Genomic DNA, 9,538 nt, shown 5'->3' on the forward strand with positions numbered 1-9,538 from the left:
TTAAATAATTTATTTTTTCTCAAATCGTAGTTCATTCACACAGGGGTTATAAACACAGAAAGGCATCAACTTTTATTTGGACAAAAAGCCAGTTTCAGATGATCTCAGTATCATTTTGGATTAAGATGACATAGGATTGCTAGTATCTGAGGCCAACTTGGAGAAACGTAAATCCTATCTTGGTAAAGATAAAAGCAATATAATATAAATGATACAATATAATTATATATTATGCATATATAGCACAAATATTTTATATATAATAATGAATTATATTATATACTATGTCATTCATTTAAAAGCAAGCAATCATATGACAAAACAGCCCTAGTAGTACAAAAATAAGATATACAAATAATAATAGAATCGACTGAGATATTTGTGGTTCCCTGTAAATTTCACAATTTCTATTTCTATAACATGTGACATTGAATTGTTTTGTTGTTTGTTTTTTTGAGATAAGATCTCACCATCTTCAAGGCTACCCTTGAACTCACAATCCTTCTGCCTAAGCCTCCCAAGAGCTAGGATTATAGTTATGAGACACCACACCTGGCTTGTGTCATTGAAATCTTGGGGTTTTCATTGAATTGGCAGTTTTCCCTGGATAGTACGGACATTTAACCAATTTTACTTCTGATACACAGATATGGAATCTATTTTCATTTATTTCTGCTGTCTTCAACTTCTTTCATCATTATTTTATAGATTTTATTGTTAAGGCCTCTGACACTCTTGGTTAAATGTATTTCTAAGTAATTTATTATTTTGTTAGCTATTGTCTGAAAGTCCTATGTTTATTAGGATATCAAACACAATTTAACCTCCCCTAGGGTAAAATGACTTCATGAATTCTTCCAAACAGCTAAAGGAAAAATATTGCCAATGTATTGGCTGTAAGCACCAAATAAAATAAACACAATTGTAATAACAGCATAAAATAACCTTGATATCCAAACTTGATAATGAAAGAAAATTACATGCTAATCTCACTCATAAGTAAAGATCAAAGATTCTAAATGAAAGGTTAGTAAAATAATTCCAGACATATATGAACTGGATAGCGCATTGGAACTAAAGAGGCTTTATCCTAAAGGTGTAAGGTTAGCTTCAGACCACATTATCAGAATAAGGGAGAAAAATTCTGTGGCTAGTTTAACATATAAAAGAAAACCATGATACAATGATGTAATTCCTTATGTTATTTAAAAACCTTTGAAAACTAGAAGAAAAATTTAAAACTGATAAATAACTTTTTAAAAAAAAAAGATTTATGTATTTATTTTGTGTATATGAGTACACTGTAGCTGTCTTCAGACACACCAGAAGAGGGCATCAGATTCCATTACAGATGGCTGTGAGCCACCATGTGGTTGCAGGAATTGAACTCAGGACCTCTGGAAGAGCAGTCAGTGCTTTTAACTGTTGAGCCATCTCTCCAGCCCTGATAAATATCTTTTTAAAGTAACAATAATAATATAACCTATGACAAACAGTAAAAATGAAAGTTTTGCTCTGATCAGAAGTGAACAAGGATGTCTGCTATTACTACTTCCATCCAATATTAGCCTGAAATTTCTAGACATTATAATAAGGAAAATATTTTTTTACTTTCAAAATGTTTTTTATATATTTTGATCATATTCTATCCCCCTCCCCCAACTTCTCCCAGATTCTTCACACCTTTCTCCCCAAACTTCATGTTCTCCCTGTGTATATCTCTCTGTCTCTGCCTTCTCTCTCTCTCTCCCTCTCAGTGGTGAGGGGTGGGGTGTATATATGCATATGTGTAAAAACAAGAAAACAACAAAAAAAGAAAATCAAGTCAAATAAACAAAGGGAAACAGAGCCAGAGAAGATAGATGACTTCAAGAAAAAAAAATGTTTCTTCCAGACACAACAACAGGAATGATTCAATTATAGACTCATAGAGAATATGAAAGCATTCACAAGACCTGGACAGGTTCAAGCTAGACAGGGTCCCCATACTGAGAGAGTAACGTGAACTCTGGGTCCCACCCTTAACCAACCAAGAATCAATTTGCAACTGATAGCTGCTGGCAGAGGGAAAGTCAGCTTTCTCCAATGGACAGTCATTGGCTATATCAACTACACTCCAGGGCAAACTCCATATCCAGAAATAATTCATTGATCAACACAAAGAAAACTTTTTAAAATTTAATTTAATCTTTTTTTTTACTTATTCACTTTACATCCTGTTCACTGGCCCCTCCCTGTCACCCTCTCCCACAATCCTTCCCCTCCCCCCTCCCCTTCTCATCTGAGCAAGTAGGGGCCCCCATGGGTATCCTCCCGCTCTGGTACATCAAGTCTCAGTGAAGCTAGGCCCATCTTCTCCCACTGAGGCAGGACAAGGCAGTCCAGCTAGAAGAACATATCCCACCTACAGGCAAGAGTTTTAGGGATAGCCCCTGCTCCAGTTGTCCAGGACCCACACGAAGACCAAACTGCACATCTGCTACAAATGTGTGGGAAGACCTAGGTCCACACTGTGGTGTATGCTCTTCGGTTGGAGGAAAACTTTTAAGGTATATATATTAAAAAGGAAAAGAATAAAAATTTTAAAATATTTTTCATGAACATTTTAATAGACGTGAAAAATCCAAAAGAACAGCAAATAAATTATTAAGATTAAGAAGTGAGTTTAGCAATCCATTGGATACAAACTTAATATGTAAAACTAAACTAGACTTCTAAACGCCAGCAAGAAGCAATTAAAGTTAAACTTAAAGCAATTTTTAAAAAAGTGAACAAGGGAGGCTACATGAGAGAGTTTGGATGGAGGGATGGAGGGTTTGAAGGGGAAATGATGTAATAATGTTAATCACAAAAACTAAAAAAATTATTATATAGCCTTACATTGGATTTCCTACCAAGCCAACTGAAAGGCTTAGATTAACATGCAGGATTTTTTTTTATTAGACAGTGCTTTGGGGATCCACATATGTGCAAGACAAGAAAAAAAGTCAATCCCCAAATTGTCCTAACCAAATTTATATTGAACTCTTGAGTTAGTATGGCTTGTATATGACTCTTCAATGTTTTCCTAATTTAGAAGAAAAGAGAAGTAATTTATAGCTCTACAGTGATTAGTCATTAGACACAGGAAGTCATGGAAGGAAATTTTTCCTTGGTTGAAAAGTTTGCCTCAGAAGATAATTCTTAGCTGAACCCTGTCTTCTGATAGTACTCTTGAAACTTGGAGGCATAAAGCCTGCCTTTCTGAAGTGGAATCTACATGGTGAACACAACCTCCACCATAGCTATCATATGCAATGGCATAAAAAATAACATAGGAAAACCTCTGTATACAAACATAAAAAGAATTAGTAGGAAATTTATCAAGAATTAAAGACATGGAGGAAGATACCACGTTCCTGAATTGGGTGATGTGACTTTTTTCCTAAGTTGATTTTTATGAAGATTTGAATGAGACTGTTCCTTCATGGGATCATATGTTTGGTAACCAGTTGCTGTAACTCTTTGGGAAGGATTTAGAGGTGTGGCCTTGTGAGAGGCAGTGTGGGGAGGGCTTGTGGTTTCCAAAGACTTCCATTCCCACTGTGTTCTGTAACATCCAAATGTGAGCTCTTGGTGCTTTTCTAGCTCTGTCTACAGCCACACCTTCAGGCCTTCATTCTTTCATCATAATCACTTACCCTCTGGAACTGGAAGCTCAGTTAAACTCTTGGTCATAGTGTTTTATCTCAGCAATAGAAAAGAAACCTTATTAATACAATTTTTAAGTTCAATGTAATCGCAATAAAAATTCTAAGAGGTTTGTCTTTTCTTGAGGTACATAAAAAGCCAATTCTAAAATATATATAAAAATGTGAGAGTATCCAAGGTGGTTTTAAAGGGCCAAGTTGGAAGGACTTGCTTTCCCAGATAGCAAAAGCTTATTATAGGGTTCAGTCCCTCACACTGGTAGTACTGATGTGCTATGGTCTGGTTGTGGTTTTGTATTCCAAGGATTCATGTGATCGATGCTTAAACCTCTGTGGCACTGTTGATATGGTAGAACTTGTAAGAGGTAAGGTTCCATGCAAGGTAATTGCATCACTGAGGGCACTGTCCTCAGAAGGTATGCATTCTTTTCTTACACAGTACATTAGTTCTCAAAGGGGTAAGCTGCTCTGAAATGAAGCCAACACCTATACAAATTTTCCCTTTATTGCATGTAGTCTCTTTTTCTCCACCATTTTGTTACCTAGCCAAGGGTACCCTCACTCTAGGTGAATGGATGTTTTAGAATCTCCAACATGATCTAAGTAATCTCTTTTATATTCAAGTACCAAGCTTCAATTATTTGTTCTAGCAAAAGAAAATAGACTGATGAGAAACAGATCAACAGAATAGAATAAACAGTTCAGGAACAATTTTGGGCATATATAAACAATGGGTGGATTAAAAAAACATAAGAATGTAGAAAATCCATATAATAAATAGGACTAGATCAGTTGGATACTTACATGGAAAATTATAGGGTCTGACCTCTATGTCTCTACCATACACAAAATCAATCCCAGGTGGCTAGTAATTCTAACTGTGAACTGCACAATACAAAACTTCAAAATGATAATGGAAGAGCATTTCTAATAATTTCAAAGTTAAAAAATACTTCTTTTTAAAAAATACTTGTTTTGTGTTTGTGTGTGTGTGTGTGTGTGTGTGTGTGTGTGAGAGAGAGAGAGAGAGAGAGAGAGAGAGAGAGAGAGAGAGTGTGTGTGTGTGTGTGTGTGTGTGTGTTTAAGAGAGCTTCATCAGAGCCTCTGGAGAGGTAGTTAGGTGGTAGTTAGGTGGTTATGGGCTGACTGATGGTGGGTGCATAGAACCAAACTCTGGCTCTCTGCAAAAGCAGCTCATGGTCTTAACCACTGAGACACATCTCTTCAGCCCCAGAAAAATACTTCTTAAACAGGATATAAAAACACCATCCATGAAAGAAAAATTTGACACATTAAAATTAAAGCCTTCTGTTCATCAAAACGTATTAGAAAAGTAGGCCACAAATTTGAAACTGTTTTTGCAAAGTATAAGAAGTCATTTCTAAGGTATATAAATATTTCTAGGGCTAGAGAAATGGCTCAGCAGTTGAGAGAGCTTGTTGCTCCAGAAGAGGACTGAAACTTGGTTGGAAGCACCCATGTCAGGAGGCTCACAACTGCCTGTAACTCCAGCTCCTGGGAATCCAGAGCCCCCTTCTGGTCTCTGCACTCACATACTCCCACATGGACACAAACATACATACACATAATTAAAAATAAAAACAACAGATTTTTAATTATATAAGAAATCTGTAAAAACAGGGCAATTGGACAGGAAAATAGGTAAATACATACATAGTTAAGGATGTAAGTCACGAGTGGATTTACTTGGCATACCTAAAGGTTTGGGCTTGATTCCCAATATCACATACAATAAGAAAATATCACTACAAATCCACTCACCAGAATGACTGTGATCGAAAAGGTATAGAAAAACTGCACTTCACATTCATTGCTGGTAAGAACACAAACTGTCAATAACTTAGAAAATCATCAATAACTTCAAAATATGTAATCTCCATTACACAGAATCTAATCCTAGGTAAATATTCAATGAAAATTCTAATAAGTGGAAATATATAAAAGTATCTGAAACATTATTCATAATAACTTCAAACTAGAAATATCATACATAGTTATTATCATAAGAAATTTATAAACTGTGATATATTTCAAGAACAGAACATACAAAGATATAAATTTAAAAAAAAAAAACTCTCTGCAACAGTATGGTTGTCACAAATATAGTGCTAACCAAAACCACAAGACTCAAAAGAATACATCTATCTGATTTCATTTATGTACAGTTCAAATGAACAAAATTATTTCTGATAATCGAAGTCAAGACAGTCATTAATCTTTGGAGAGTGAGAATGATATAGTGATAAAGAAGGGCACAATTAAGGGTTTGCAGGATGGTAAAAATATTGTATTTCTTCACCTAGATGCAAGCAACATGAGTATGCTCACTTTGTAATATTTCGCCAAATGGTACAATTATGAAGTGCGTTTCTGTATTTGTGTTATATGTCAATAAAATGTAAAGAAAAAGAATAGAAATGAGGGACTAAGCGCTGGGTATTTACCGAGGAGTCAGACAAAGATGGTTCTCTACAACAGCTGCAGCCAACGGTACAAAGCTTTTCTTGGTAATGCTCTTAGGAATTAAATTTGCTTCAGAAAGTCTCTAGTATAAAGAGATCTTCTCTATAACGTAGTTACAGATAAATTACAGTTCATTTTTTCACAAGATCTAAGAGAAGGATGAGACCTAACAGCATATAAAACATCAAACAATATATTACAAAAAACCGTGTACTAACCATCTTAGAGGAAAGGTGTGAAACTCGGAAATAGATCACAGTTAGGACTCCTCATTTCCACTTCACTTCCCATTTATTTTCAAAACCAGAGAAACATACCAACTATTTACTCACCTAAGCAAAACTGACAGTTCGCAGACTTAGCAGGACCAGAGAGAAGCAGATCTGTTCTATAAAGTCTTTGTTTTATGTAAATGCTATCTAAGTCCCAAAATAATTTAATTCAACAACTATATTTCTACTTAGCTATAACTAGTGATATGTTAGGAATCATGAAGACAATACAGAAGGTGGATTTCTGAGGAGCTTTAATGTAAAGAAAGGAGATTAAGATGAAAATCAGTAACAACAACAGAATAAACTCCAAAGAGAATGTGGTTAGTGACTTCCAGGAGTAAAATTAGTGAGAATAAAAATGAGAAGGGTATTATGACAGCTGTTCATCAAAAGACTTAAATAAGACACTGGAAAGTCTGTATTTAAACTCATGAAAAACTTTTCTATCTACATTCCATATACACAATTTGTGGGATATGTTATGCTCAACAATTCCTAGTTATTAGGAATATCAAATCTTGGTATGCTAATGACATAGCTAGTTATACTCAAAGATTTCTGTTGAGCATTAAAGCTGGCTTCTATGACATCACCTCAAATAATTAAGACTATGCCTCAAATATCCCAAACAGTCCTGAGTAAATTCCTATTGATCTGCTTGTAGTTTAGTTTATGAGATGCCACCTTTATCCCTCTCAACAGAATTTTTACCGACATTAAAAGACATCTAATACTTGCCTGTGTAAGACAAGTGTTAGATGCCCTGGAACTGGTGTTGCAGGAAGTTGTGGGTGCTGAGAATTGAACCCAGGTCCTCTGGAAGAGCATCCAATGCTCTTCTGAGCCATCTTTCCAGCTCCATCAGCTAATACACTGTATCTGCCACAGAGAAATTTGTACTTATTGAGCTTAGATCATTAAATTACACTAACATATTATTCCTCATCTCTCTCCTGATTTGGAAGACTTTGATCTTTGATCTCCTCTATCTATCTATCTATCTCTCTATCTCTCTATCTCTCTATCTCTCTATCTCTCTATCTCTATCTCATTCTCTAGATTGGAAAAACAACTAGAAAATCCCTCCTTTTGAGTTTCTGGAGACTTATCAATCAGCTCTAACCTTTTTTTTCTTTTTATTTTTGGGGAACAGTCACCAAAATTTTCTTTCTGATTGTAGGCAAAAAAAAAAAAAAATCACGTTTGATCTTCTTCATGGAAAAAAAAAAAGGTTTATTTTGTTGTTGACACATTCCTGAGATTTTCCACCATGTTTCTGACATTTGAGAGACATAATCATGACCAGACCTTCTTCTCTACAGTGTGATCTAGTGATTTTCAATGTTTTGAATTATTTGTTGTCAAATTCCGACACTTCTGGTGCATCTGTAGCCCTCAAGCTAACCTTCACTTAAGTATCCAGATGCAGCTACTCCTTCAGCTCAGGGAGACAGCTCATGATTCCAGAAACTCCAATGTCAACTTCTCACTCAGAAACCATGTCTCTACCTTTCCAAAGTCTCCTTTGCAGAAAATTTCTTATATTCCTGCTTTGTGTCCTGAATTCTTTCTATATTCTGGTTTGTTTGTTTGTTTGTTTGTTTATTTGTTTGTATAATACCAGTATAGTACATACACACCTTCAATGATTTCTGGAGTCTTTCTTTGAGTCGTAATTAAGACTCCACAGTCCAATCATCTCATAAGTATGAATAACTTTACCTTTGCCTAAATATATGCATGAGGTCACATAGTGAAATGCTGCTGACTGTTCTGCTCACCAGCTTAGTTCTATCAGTTTACCTTCACTCCTAAGTATGTTGGTAGGAAACGCAAATATAGTGCCCACTGGAAGATGGCAGGTTTTGTCTCTAGTCCTCTCTGTACAAGACTTGCTGTAACAGCAGCTCTTTATGTTGAAAAACTAAAATATAAAAGAAGACCTACGTGACCAAGTCCCACAGTGCTATTTACTTCCTTATTTATGAATCAGAATCTGTCAGCACAACTTAGAATTTTGACTGTCAGCAGATACTACGATTAAATGTCACTGAAAAACCAGCAGAGGGTGCAGCAGGGCACTAGAAATTTTACCCAAGATATAGCAGCACATCAGTGTAACTCAATTAGCCAATCAACTTTTCCTTTACTTATTCATTCATTTATATATTTGTTTGCTTGTTTGGTTGGGTTTTTTTTTGTTTATATGCTAAGGCTAATATCCTCAAAAGAAAAGAGTTGAATTTGGGATAAAATTTCTTCAGTGGGCTAAAATTCTCCTGAAAGTGAAATTCAAGATGAATAATGAATACATGGTTAAACTTAGTCTGGCCAAAATTAGTTAGAGCAGAACAAAATGACACCACATATCTGAATCCTTCATTTTGTAAAAAGCCTACTATGGAGCTTCAACCTCTTGTCCCTTCATCCCCTCCCCCACTCAAAAAAAAGACTTCTCAATAGACACTATTGTTGAGGAATGTGTACTAAATTGGAAGATGGGAGAGCACCTTCATCCTAATTTTGACTCAAGCTATGATATCTTGGGCCACTTCTCCCTTGAGGCCTGTATGTTCTCCAAAGGTATCACTAAAATAGACTCAGGTGGTAACTTACAAATCTGGAAAACATAAATTCCAATTAATGCTAGTAAATGTAAAGAACTAGCAGCGTTGCTTTGACCGCCCCAAAAGACTAAAACAGACTAAAGGACGGCAGTTAAGAAGCTGTGCTGAAACACCTTGGGTAAGCAACTAAATGCCATTGCAAAGCTGTGAGAGTCCCATGCCATCACAGAAGCTCTAGAATACTGCTGTCCCACCAATCTGTAAACAGGGCTCTGTCCATCCTGATTGCCAAAAATCCTTGACCACCATTTGAGTAAAGAAGTTGAATTCCCTGATTATAGATAGATAGATAGATAGATAGATGACATGACATAGATCGATCTGCTGATTCTCTTCTTTGATAAGCTGTTATAGAAGTTTGAGTGTCTTTGAAAGACATTTTAGGTCTGGGGCAATTTTACAAAGCACATTGTTGAAGAGAGAGAGAGAGAGAGAGAGAGAGAGAGAGAGAGAGAGAGAGAGA

At 35.7% G+C, this 9,538-nt stretch overlaps 1 protein-coding gene across 6 annotated transcripts in view; it reads right to left on the bottom strand.

Moving 5' to 3' along the window:
* Eda (ectodysplasin A) overlaps positions 1-9,538 on the bottom strand; it is a 346,282-nt gene that overhangs the window by 334,830 nt on the left and 1,914 nt on the right. The window lies entirely within an intron of this gene.

Source organism: Grammomys surdaster, unplaced genomic scaffold (genome assembly GCF_004785775.1).
Source record: "Grammomys surdaster isolate TR1022 unplaced genomic scaffold, NIH_TR_1.0 197, whole genome shotgun sequence".
In the NCBI taxonomy this organism is placed as follows: domain Eukaryota; kingdom Metazoa; phylum Chordata; class Mammalia; order Rodentia; family Muridae; genus Grammomys; species Grammomys surdaster.